Genomic DNA, 9,909 nt, shown 5'->3' on the forward strand with positions numbered 1-9,909 from the left:
TAGGGTGTGCCTTATGGTCCGATCGCTGTTTTTACTGTTTTACTGCTCTAAAAACTGGGTGCATCTTATGGTCAGGTGCATCTTATAGTCTGAAAAATACGTTAAGTCTCAGAGGATGAAAACGTTCTAGGCCTACATTAGATGGTACAGAGGCTAGAAGCTTCCAGAACTGGGCCTAGGTTAGCAGACAGAGGTAACAACTGAAACAGGAGAATAAAAGATACTTTTACAAGGAGAAAAAATGTTCAATAGCATGTAAATAAATCTTCTGTGAAAATTAAAATGTATGAAAATTCAATTTAAAAGGTTTTATGGAAGGAAGCACGGCTTCTCTAATCTATGGCCCATGCTTACTGCTCTAGGTATCAGGGCAGAGGCCAGCACACACACACACACACACACACACACACACACACACACACACACACATTCACAGTCTCAAGTGTTTGCCCTCTGGCACTGGTTCTCAACCTCCCCCAATGCTATGACACTTAATACAGTTTCTTGTGCTGCGGTGACCCTAACCATAAGGTTATTTTGTTGCTACTTCATAACTGTAATTTTGTTACTGTTAGGAATCATAATGCAAGTATCTGTGTGCTCCGATGGCCTTGGGTGACCCCTTTGAAAAAGTCATTCATTCATTCCCCAAAGCGGTGGATGCCTACAGCCTGGGAAACACGCTCTACAGGAAAGGTTTGTGGAGCTCTGATGCGCGCCTTTGGGTCCCAGTTTCCCCGTGTTTCCTCTCAGAATCCTTGCGGGAACTGAAAATCACACAGCTCCCCAGGACTCCCTCCACCTGGTCCAGGGAGGCCTAGGGCCTGGGGAAGCAGGCAGCTGTGCCCGAGGCTTGGGGGACTGTTCCAGATGTGGTGCAGCAGTCCTGTTCCTGGTGGTTGGGTTCTTAAGCCTAGGGCTTCCCTCTGCACCCCCAGCTCAGTCCTCTGCCACCCCTCCTCAGCCGTGGCTTCCTTGAGTCCTTGGCAGCTGGAGTGGAGCAACAGACCCTGCGGCCTGTGGGTGGACCAGGCAGAAACGCCCCGTCTGGGCCTCACGTCTCTCCCACTCTTAGATATGTTTCTGGCACCGGCACTGCGGGCTAGAGCCAGCTGCAAACACGTGGCCTAAGCCGGCTCCAAGCAGAGCAGGAGAGAGTGAGCGGAAAGTGCTGGTGCCGGCAGGCAGGCATTTTCAGCTCTTTGGCTCTCTCTGTCCTCAACTCCACTCTCACTCTCCACCTTCAGAGTTCTGACTCTTTCCCTCCTCACCCTGTGCCTTCGCCTCTATTTTCCTCCCCCTACCCATCCCTTTCTCCTTCTCTGACATATTCCCCCTCCCCCCAACCTCCCCCTCCCCTCTGAGTTTTCTAGAAAGCCAGGCCCCCTGCTTAGGCAGAGCCCAATGCTCTGGGCAGGATCCTTTACAAACAAGGAGGCCTTGGAGCTGGGCAGTGTGCCAGGAGGCCGTTAGAGGGACATGAACTCCGGGCCTGCCCTCAGGGAGCTCCTCCTCGGGGAGAGCCACACAAGCCACTTTTGTGTGAGTGAGGTTAACTCCGTCAGCTTTAATTCTTAGTGAACAAAGAATAATCGAGTATATTTGTGGGGCCCCACGTGATGTTTTGATAGAGGCAGACTTTGTGGGACACTTATGTCAGGTTAATTCAAGTAGCCATTTCTCATATTTATGTATGCTTGTTTTTTTTTAAATAGTGAGAGCGTTTCAAATGCATTCTTTCATTAATTTAAAAAATACACAATAGTATTAACTGTGCTGGCCATATGGTACAGTAGATCTTGTTTTTAACACTTGTGTGTTTCTCAACCTATGTATACTTCGGCTGCCACACCCTCACACCCTACTCCCTGTACCATCTCCTTGGTGAGTACCATTTCTTTCTATTGCTACAGGGTCTGTTTTCCCAGATTCTGCATCTAAAGTGAAATCGGATAGCTTTGCCATTCTGAACCTGATTTGTCACTGGGCATAGACTACAGAGTTTAAATGATAGGATTTCCTTTTTATTATTTACTTATCTCTAAATTTTTATTTATTTATTTTAATTTATATGTGTGTACTTTTGTTTGTCTGCATATGGGTGGGCAAGTGCCCTTTGAGGCCTCAGGAGGCCAGAAGAAGGAATTGGATTTTCTGAAACTGGAATTATAGGAAGTTGTAAACTGACCTGTGGCTGCTGGGAACTAAACAGAGATGGTCCTCTGCAAGAACAGCCCACGTTATTAACCATGGAGCCATCTCTCCAGCCTCAGACTCTCCCTTTTAAAGGCCGAATAGTATTCTGTTGTGTAAGCAGCACCTTGTCTTCATTTCCACACGGTTCCTGGGTTGGCTCCATATCCTGTGTGCTGTGAACAGTGCGCAGGGAGCGGGTGGAAGTCTATTCTGAAGTGAGGCCCTCCATCGTACAGTGGTTCCACTTTCAGCTTTTGGGAGAGCTGCCATACCATTCTCCACCTGCCTCGTTTCCCTCCCTACCCACAGAGCCAGGGCCGTTTGCACAGTACCCTTGAAAGCTGACCTCAAGCTGAGGACACTAGCCAATCCTGCAGTCGGGCAACACCCATGAAGACCTGCCTGACTGTGTGAAGTCAGGCAGGCATCTGGGAGGAAGTAAACAACAACAAAACAAAGCAAAACAAAACAACAAAAACCAACACCACATCAAGTTCACGGTGGAGAGTGTGCCCCAGAAAATAGAAGGGCAAGTACAGGCATGGAAGGGCAGGAGCCCGTGGACACGCTGCTCTTAGACCCGCAGATGCTATCCAAGCTAAAACCAGGAGGAGGAAGCCATAGTAAGGAAGGAAGCTAGCTCACTGTGGGCACCCAAGAGAATGGACCTAATGGCCACGCCCACAGAAGGAAGGCCACGCCCATTACAGGAAGGCCACGCCCACGGCAGGAAGGCCACTCTGATCTGGAGGGAAGAAGGCAGAGGGTAGAGAGGAAGCCTTGAGTGAATTGAAGATGTAGGGACTAGAAGGGAGGCAGCGGTGCAGGATGACCCTGACTTTTGTGTGCACTCAGTTTTCTGACTGAAACCTGTTAGTCATCTCTGCTGCCAAACAGACAAACTATCCCACCATCTCCGGGGCTTTACATCTAGGAGACTGGTCTGGCCGTAGGAGGATAAGCTTGGTTGAGAAGGCTGACCTGACTTCTCCCTGCCAGGCCTCAAGGTGGCTTCAGTGTGTTTGTTCTGTGTGGCTTTATTCTGGGGCCACAAGGAAGAACAGGCACCGCTAGGTGCAGGCTCTTGTCAGGGTGCATGCCACACAAGCATTGTTAACATCGCAGCCTGAGTCACACTGAGTACAAGGCAAGCTCAAGGCCATCAGAGGAGATAATGTCCCCAAGGCCTAGGGCTGGGCCAATCTTCTCTGGTCAACAAGTGAGGCTGGTTGCTCCCCTGGACCAACCAAGGTCATTTGTGTGTCATACTTTGTGTGTGTGTGTGTGTGTGTGTGATACTTTTTAAAGGGCATCTGTACACATAACTGAGGTCACCAGGGTGATAGTCATAAATATTTCTGTCCACCTGTTTGTCCTGCCTGGGTACAGCGAACAGAGCTTTGACCCTGACAGTTCTGGAGGTGGCGATGACTGAGATGGAGGCTGGGATCTGGCGAGGGCCGTGTCACAGCACGGCGGAAGGAATGCCTCAGGTGAGGAGAGAGCAAGAGTCACAGACTCTAGACCTTTGGTCGTCACTACATTCCCAAGGGTGCAACTGTCCCCATGAGCTAAACACCTCACCCGTGTGAGCCTCCCAGCCCTGCAGCTCCAGGGACTCTGTCTGCCACATGTGCTCCCTAAGGGTGCTAAGCAACGCCTGTTGCGTGTCCGCCCTCCACCAGACCAGCTACGTTGTCCCGTGAGGGAAGAGTGATGTTGGTACCAGAACCTGACTTGCCTTCTGACATAGAGAACGGGATTCCAGTGTCCTGAAGACAAACCCTGCCATCAGATGGGGCTCCAGCCAGAAGTTCAAAATTAACCAACATGTAAACGTTATTACTTTGGAACTAAAGTCAGTTCTAACAGAGACTTAAGACAAGGCCTTAACCACCCACGCACTTACTAACCAATTTATTAAGAAGTTATTTCCCATGGCTTACACATGGCCTGATGGTTTCAGGAAGCTTGGTCTCCTCCAGTGTGACAATGGTGGTGTGGTGGGACCCGTGAGAACTGGAACCCAGCGGACGGCTGCTATGGGTGGAGGCTGGTGTCAAAGATGGGTCAATATTGGTCTCAGGGAATGGATGAGTTCTCAGAGGTTAGGCTGTTGGGAGACTCGTCAGCTGCTTCCTCTCATGCATGCTTATTGTGATGCCAAGAGGCTCTTTCCAGATGCCCGCACCATGTTCATAAGCCTATAGGACCGAGTTAACGAACCTGCTTTCCATGTAAAGCATCCTGCGTCAGGTGTTTTGTTACAGCATCAGGTAGCCAGTTAGTAGAGTTACCAAGGCACAAAGGGAATATAACTATTGAGGGGAGACTGGGGCTCCTCCTCCTCCCAAAGTGAAGAAGCAGTGTAATATTGCATGCAGCAGGAGCTCTGCACTTGGTCTTAGTTCCCGTTGCTTCTATTACTCACTGTACCATTTCAGCAGAATAAAAAAAAATCAAACCAAACCAAACAAACAACAACAAAAAAAACAAAAAACAAAAAACAAAACAAAACAAAAAAACAAACCAGCAATAACAACAACAACAACAAAACCCTCTCTGAGCCTTCAGATGCCTCTTCTGAAAAATGGACTGTTTCTCATAGCTGCCTTCCCATGGTAACAGTAACCATATGGGACCATGAATCCTGTGAATATAACACACAAGACTGGTATTGAAAAACTGAAAAATTAGCAAGATGGAAAACACAGGAAAAACTTTTTTAGCCTAGAAGGGACCGCTGCATCAATGGGTGCCTTCTACCTAGACAGCTGTCCTGTCCCCAAAACCCGTGGTTCTTTTTATAATGTGTGGCCAGAGCATGGGAGCAGGCAGGACCCAGAGTGAGGATGGAGCTGGCCCCGCCTAGGTGGAAAGCATGTTAGTAATCTTCCTATTGATGTGACACAAATACATTAGAAAACCAAGTTATAAAGAAGAAAGGTTCGGATAACACTTTCAGGAGCTTTGCTTCATGATCTCTTGGTCCTATTGCTCCGAGCATGCAGCACCTCAAACATATCATGGTGGAGACATGTGACCAAAGAGGCCTGAAGGAAACCTGGAAGAGAAAAAGAGGGAGGTCCCAGTCTCACTTGTAAGGGCACACTTCAGTGGCCTGACTTCTTCCCACTAGGCCCTTCCACTTAAAAGACCCATCTTTAGTGCCCAGGCTGGGTACCAAGCCTTTAGTCCACGGCCTTTGTGGGAGACACTTCAAATCTAAACTGTAGCAGTGTTCCCTGTTGGAGACGGTGTGTGCCTTGCGGGAATACTCCCGTGTTCCCTGCTGGAGACGGTGTGTGCCTTGCGGGAATACTTCCCGTGTTCCCTGCTGGAGACGGTGTGTGCCTTGCGGGAATACTTCCCGTGTTCCCTGCTGGAGACGGTGTGTGCCTTGCGGGAATACTTCCCGTGTTCCCTGCTGGAGACGGTGTGTGCCTTGCGGGAATACTTCCCGTGTTCCCTGCTGGAGACGGTGTGTGCCTTGCGGGAATACTTCCCGTGTTCCCTGCTGGAGACGGTGTGTGCCTTGCAGGAATACTTCCCGTGTTCCCTGCTGGAGATGGTGTGTGCCTTGCAAGAATACTTCCCGTGTTCCCTGCTGGAGATGGTGTGTGCCTTGCGGGAATACTTCCCGTGTTCCCTGCTGGAGATGGTGTGTGCCTTGTGGGAATACTTCCCGTGTTCCCTGCTGGAGACGGTGTGTGCCTTGCAGGAATACTTCCCGTGTTCCCTGCTGGAGATGGTGTGTGCCTTGCAGGAATACTTCCCTGTGGACGCCCCTTTGATCCAGGAGTGCTTGCCCATTCCATCCATCCTCTTCCCAACAGACAATTACTGGACAGTCCACTGGTTAAGGTCTCCATCTATTGTTCGTTTTTTCCTCCTTTCCCCACGCTCCTGGAATAACAACTCATAAGACTCAAAACATTTTTATTCAAATACCTAGGCCACGTAGCTAGGTTCTTTTCTGACTAGATCATAACTTAAAATAACTCATTATACTTATCAATATGTTGTCATGTGCATGGCCTGGGCTTCAGGTATCATGCGTTTGTCCTCTTCACATCTTACCTGGTGACTCTCCCACACGTGATTCTATCCCAGAATCCTTTTTGCCTGTCGGATGTCTCACCTCCTATTTCCTGCCTAAGCTATAGGCCATCAGACTTATTACTGGCAGGTGAAGTTTCCATACAGACACAAGGTATTCTCTCAACATTTCCTCCTTTAAGTCCAATAAAAGCTCCTTTCTCTTACAATAATAAATTATAAACAAAAATAACAATTATGAAAGGTAAGATTTATATTCACAATGTCTAGTTCATATGTATTTTGCAACTGAGGAGAAAGTACTCTACTATTCATCCTATCTTGATTAATTCAAAGTTCTGTACCTAAATCATTTTCTATTCTTACTTGCATTACGAACCTAAAAACATCGTTTAGATATAAAAACATCTTCTTAAGTCTTATATAACTCAAACTTAATTCTGAGACTATAACTATCTAGTCTTCAACCCCATCAGAGACTTGAGAAGAAAATAATATTGCCTTAATATGTAGAAAGTGCAGGCAAGCAAATTCCAAAATATAGAAACTACAGACAGCTGGCTGCCTGGACAGTCCCCCAGATTTCTCGATAATGTTGGAGCATCTTCTTCAGCCTTCTGGCCCAGTGTATCTGACAGGGACATTCGGGAAGCAGGAACTATGAAGGGCTTGCTTACCCTGTCTTGGCAGTCGACTCGGCCTGTCCAAGTGTTCCCCATTTGGACAGCACTCTGTCTACAATTGAAGTGAGGACATTTTATTTGCCACATTTGAAGCCATCTCCTAAAGGAGATTCTTTTACGGCCATCATCTTCTTTCAAGTCAAATGGGGTGCTGCCAGAATCTGACATGTCTCATTGCCTGAAATGCCTTAAAATAATGAAACATCCTTAAATGCCATATTCTGTAGATCTCTGAGGTTTTTGAAGACCATCTAGCTGTCTATATGGACCCACATAGTGCATAATCATTATCTATCTGTCTGTCTATCTATCTGTCTATCTATCTATCTATCTATCTATCTATCTATCATCTATCTATCATCTATCTATCTGTCTGTCTATCTATCATCTATCTATCTATCTATCGTTTATCTGAACAGGTAAGCATTGCATGTTTCTAGCTATTCACTATCTGTTTAATCTAGAATGTATATTTTTTAATAAACCAGACTAGTATCTGATATGACCATGAGTTTACAGCTTTTAAGGAGAGTGGAAGAAAATTTTGCATATATAAATGAGTTGAAAATGCCCAATACCTTATGCAAGAGTCGAAACATTTATATGGATGTGTATCAAAAATAACTTAAAATTTGTATCAGTATATAATAATCTATACCAATGTATCAAATAACCTTATTCCTGTATCAATATATAAAGTTCTATATCAATATATCCTTTTTAGTCCCAACTCAAAGACTTTAATGTACATTATGCTCTTGGAAAAACATCTCCAAGGAAAGAAGGGGAGCCGAAGTCTCAAACAGCATGGCAGCCCTGATGGGAACCCCACAGAAGGCTAGGGAGAATTAGGCTACCCGCTATCTCCACGGCTCTGAAGAAAAGGCCCCAACTTTAACAGGGCCTAAGACGAAATGCTCGGGGAAAGAGCCTCACCATTTGCTGTTGATTTCTAGGTCATCAGAAAGTCATGGTAGCCTTGGTGAAAAGTGGGGACATATGAGGGGGCGCTTCCATGTCCCACCTCAGAGTATGAGGCCTCAGAATGAAAAGTGATAGTACCAGTAGGTCCCCAAGACCAGGGGCCAGCTCTGGGGTATCAACCATTTGTGCTTCTAGGCAGAAGGGGACTTGGGAAAAGAAACCGAAGTCGACCACTTGTCAGACTGCAGGCACCATCTTCATTGTCGCCCGTTCCCAGGCCAGGCTCCTGAGCGGTTTCTAGCAGGCTTCTTTCCGTGCAAGCAGGAGCAGGCAGACGCTCTGTACAACCCACATTCGACTTCAAACCTACGTTTAATTCACTGCTGTCGCAGCAGGACCCTGGGATGGAGCAGGTCTCTTCTTTCCTCCTTTAACCAGCTAGGGAATGAACAGCTAGCTCGTTTGGACTCAAGGCTCACTTTCTCATTGTCAGAAGGGTTGTGGCGAGGGCAGGTTTCATCTGGACTACCTTTTTTTGAAATTCGACGCCAGGGCCAGGGAACCACAATCGGCTGCTTTTGCAGCAAAGGTGTGTATTTACTGGTGCATAGGCATCCGGGTTCCCTCTCTGCAGGACGTGACTGGATCACTGTGCTGGAGGCTCCCAGGAGGGATGAATGAGTGCAGACAGCAAGTCATAGCCATGTGGGAAGGGGTCTCCCATGGCTTGGGGACTTGCAACTAAGTAATCTTGATGCCCTCAGGGAGCTCCACCATTACTGGGGCACAGTCCTCTGGCTCTGAAGCAAAGTCCCAGGGGAACTTCTTAGTCTGGTAGGCTTGGACCCTTTCTGCTTTCTTCCTCAGGGTGGCATCCACAGCAAGGCTGCAGGCAGAAGAAAAGAAAACCTGTAAATTGTCCTGGGAGACGATGTCCACAGAGAAGTCGGCAGGGATCTCACCGAACAGGTGGTTCAGGATGGTGATGAGGCTGAGGTACAGGGATGCTTCACCATGGTGGCTCCTGAGTGACACAGGAAGTCCAGGAGCCGCTTCCAGTGCCCCAACGCCTCATATGCATTGCCCATCAGGAAACACACAAAGGCAAACTGAGGTTCACCAAGCACATCCTGCGGGCTGCCAGGGAACTGCTTGCTGAGCACAGTCTTGAGGGCATAACTCAAGTCCAGGCTGTGCCTCGAGATCTCTGCCGGTGTGGCGCCTGCTGGGGACATCTGAGTGGGCAACTCCGAGAAATGGATCTCCGTCCCAGTCTTGGACTTCGCTCCAGCAGCCGGGCTAAGCCTTCTTGGTAGCTTTTGCACTCAGTGCAGCAGAGGGGCAGGTTCTGCTCCACCCTGCCACACATCTGAGAAGGCACAGACCTGCCAGCTCTCAGGCTGCAGCGTCTCCACGGTGGCCTCATTGATGGAAGCTGGTGAGTGAGATCCCTTTCTTGAGCGTAGCGTATGGGTAAGGTCCCAGAAACTGGTCTAGCTCCGGGAGATTGGCATCTACTTCAGCCTCCGGAGCTGGAGACAAGTCCACCTCCTCCTGAACCGTGTTCTAGCGCAGGACTGTCAGCCCCCACTGCTTCGGGCTAAGGAAGAAGCCCATCCGAGGGCCCACCGCCCTGGGATTGGCCTTGTTCACAGAGCTTTAGTGGACGAAGTGGATGACACGGGATCATTTCCACACCCTGGAACTTGGGCCCTACCTCCCAGGAGTTGTAGTCAATGCCAAACTCTGTGCCCTGGAGCATGTTCAGAATGACCACAGTGGCTGCTTTAAAGAAGAATTGCTTAGCCAACTCAGGATCCATCAGCATGGAAGCCAGCGGGGAGGAAACCAAAAGCAGGACTCTTTCTTGGCTCTGTATCGCCTGGTGCTCGGGCTCCTCCGAAATGGGATGTCAGAAATAATTTTGTATCAATATACAATAACCTCTACCAATGTATCACAAATATTTGGGATTAACAATAGTTCTGGAGTTAAAGAGCAGATTCAATAACATATCCTTTTCTCCTATTATTCGTATATTCCCCCC

At 48.1% G+C, this 9,909-nt stretch overlaps 1 pseudogene across 1 annotated transcript; it reads right to left on the reverse strand.

The window, feature by feature from the left end:
- Positions 1–8,507: 8,507 nt before the first annotated feature.
- Positions 8,508–9,684, reverse strand: LOC311594228 (protein AAR2 homolog; annotated as a pseudogene). The gene has a single exon. The product of its transcript is annotated as a protein AAR2 homolog (transcript).
- Between the last annotated feature and the right edge of the window lie 225 nt (positions 9,685–9,909).

This window comes from Acomys minous (assembly GCF_964271855.1).
Source record: "Acomys minous genome assembly, chromosome: 3".
NCBI classification, from domain to species: domain Eukaryota; kingdom Metazoa; phylum Chordata; class Mammalia; order Rodentia; family Muridae; genus Acomys; species Acomys minous.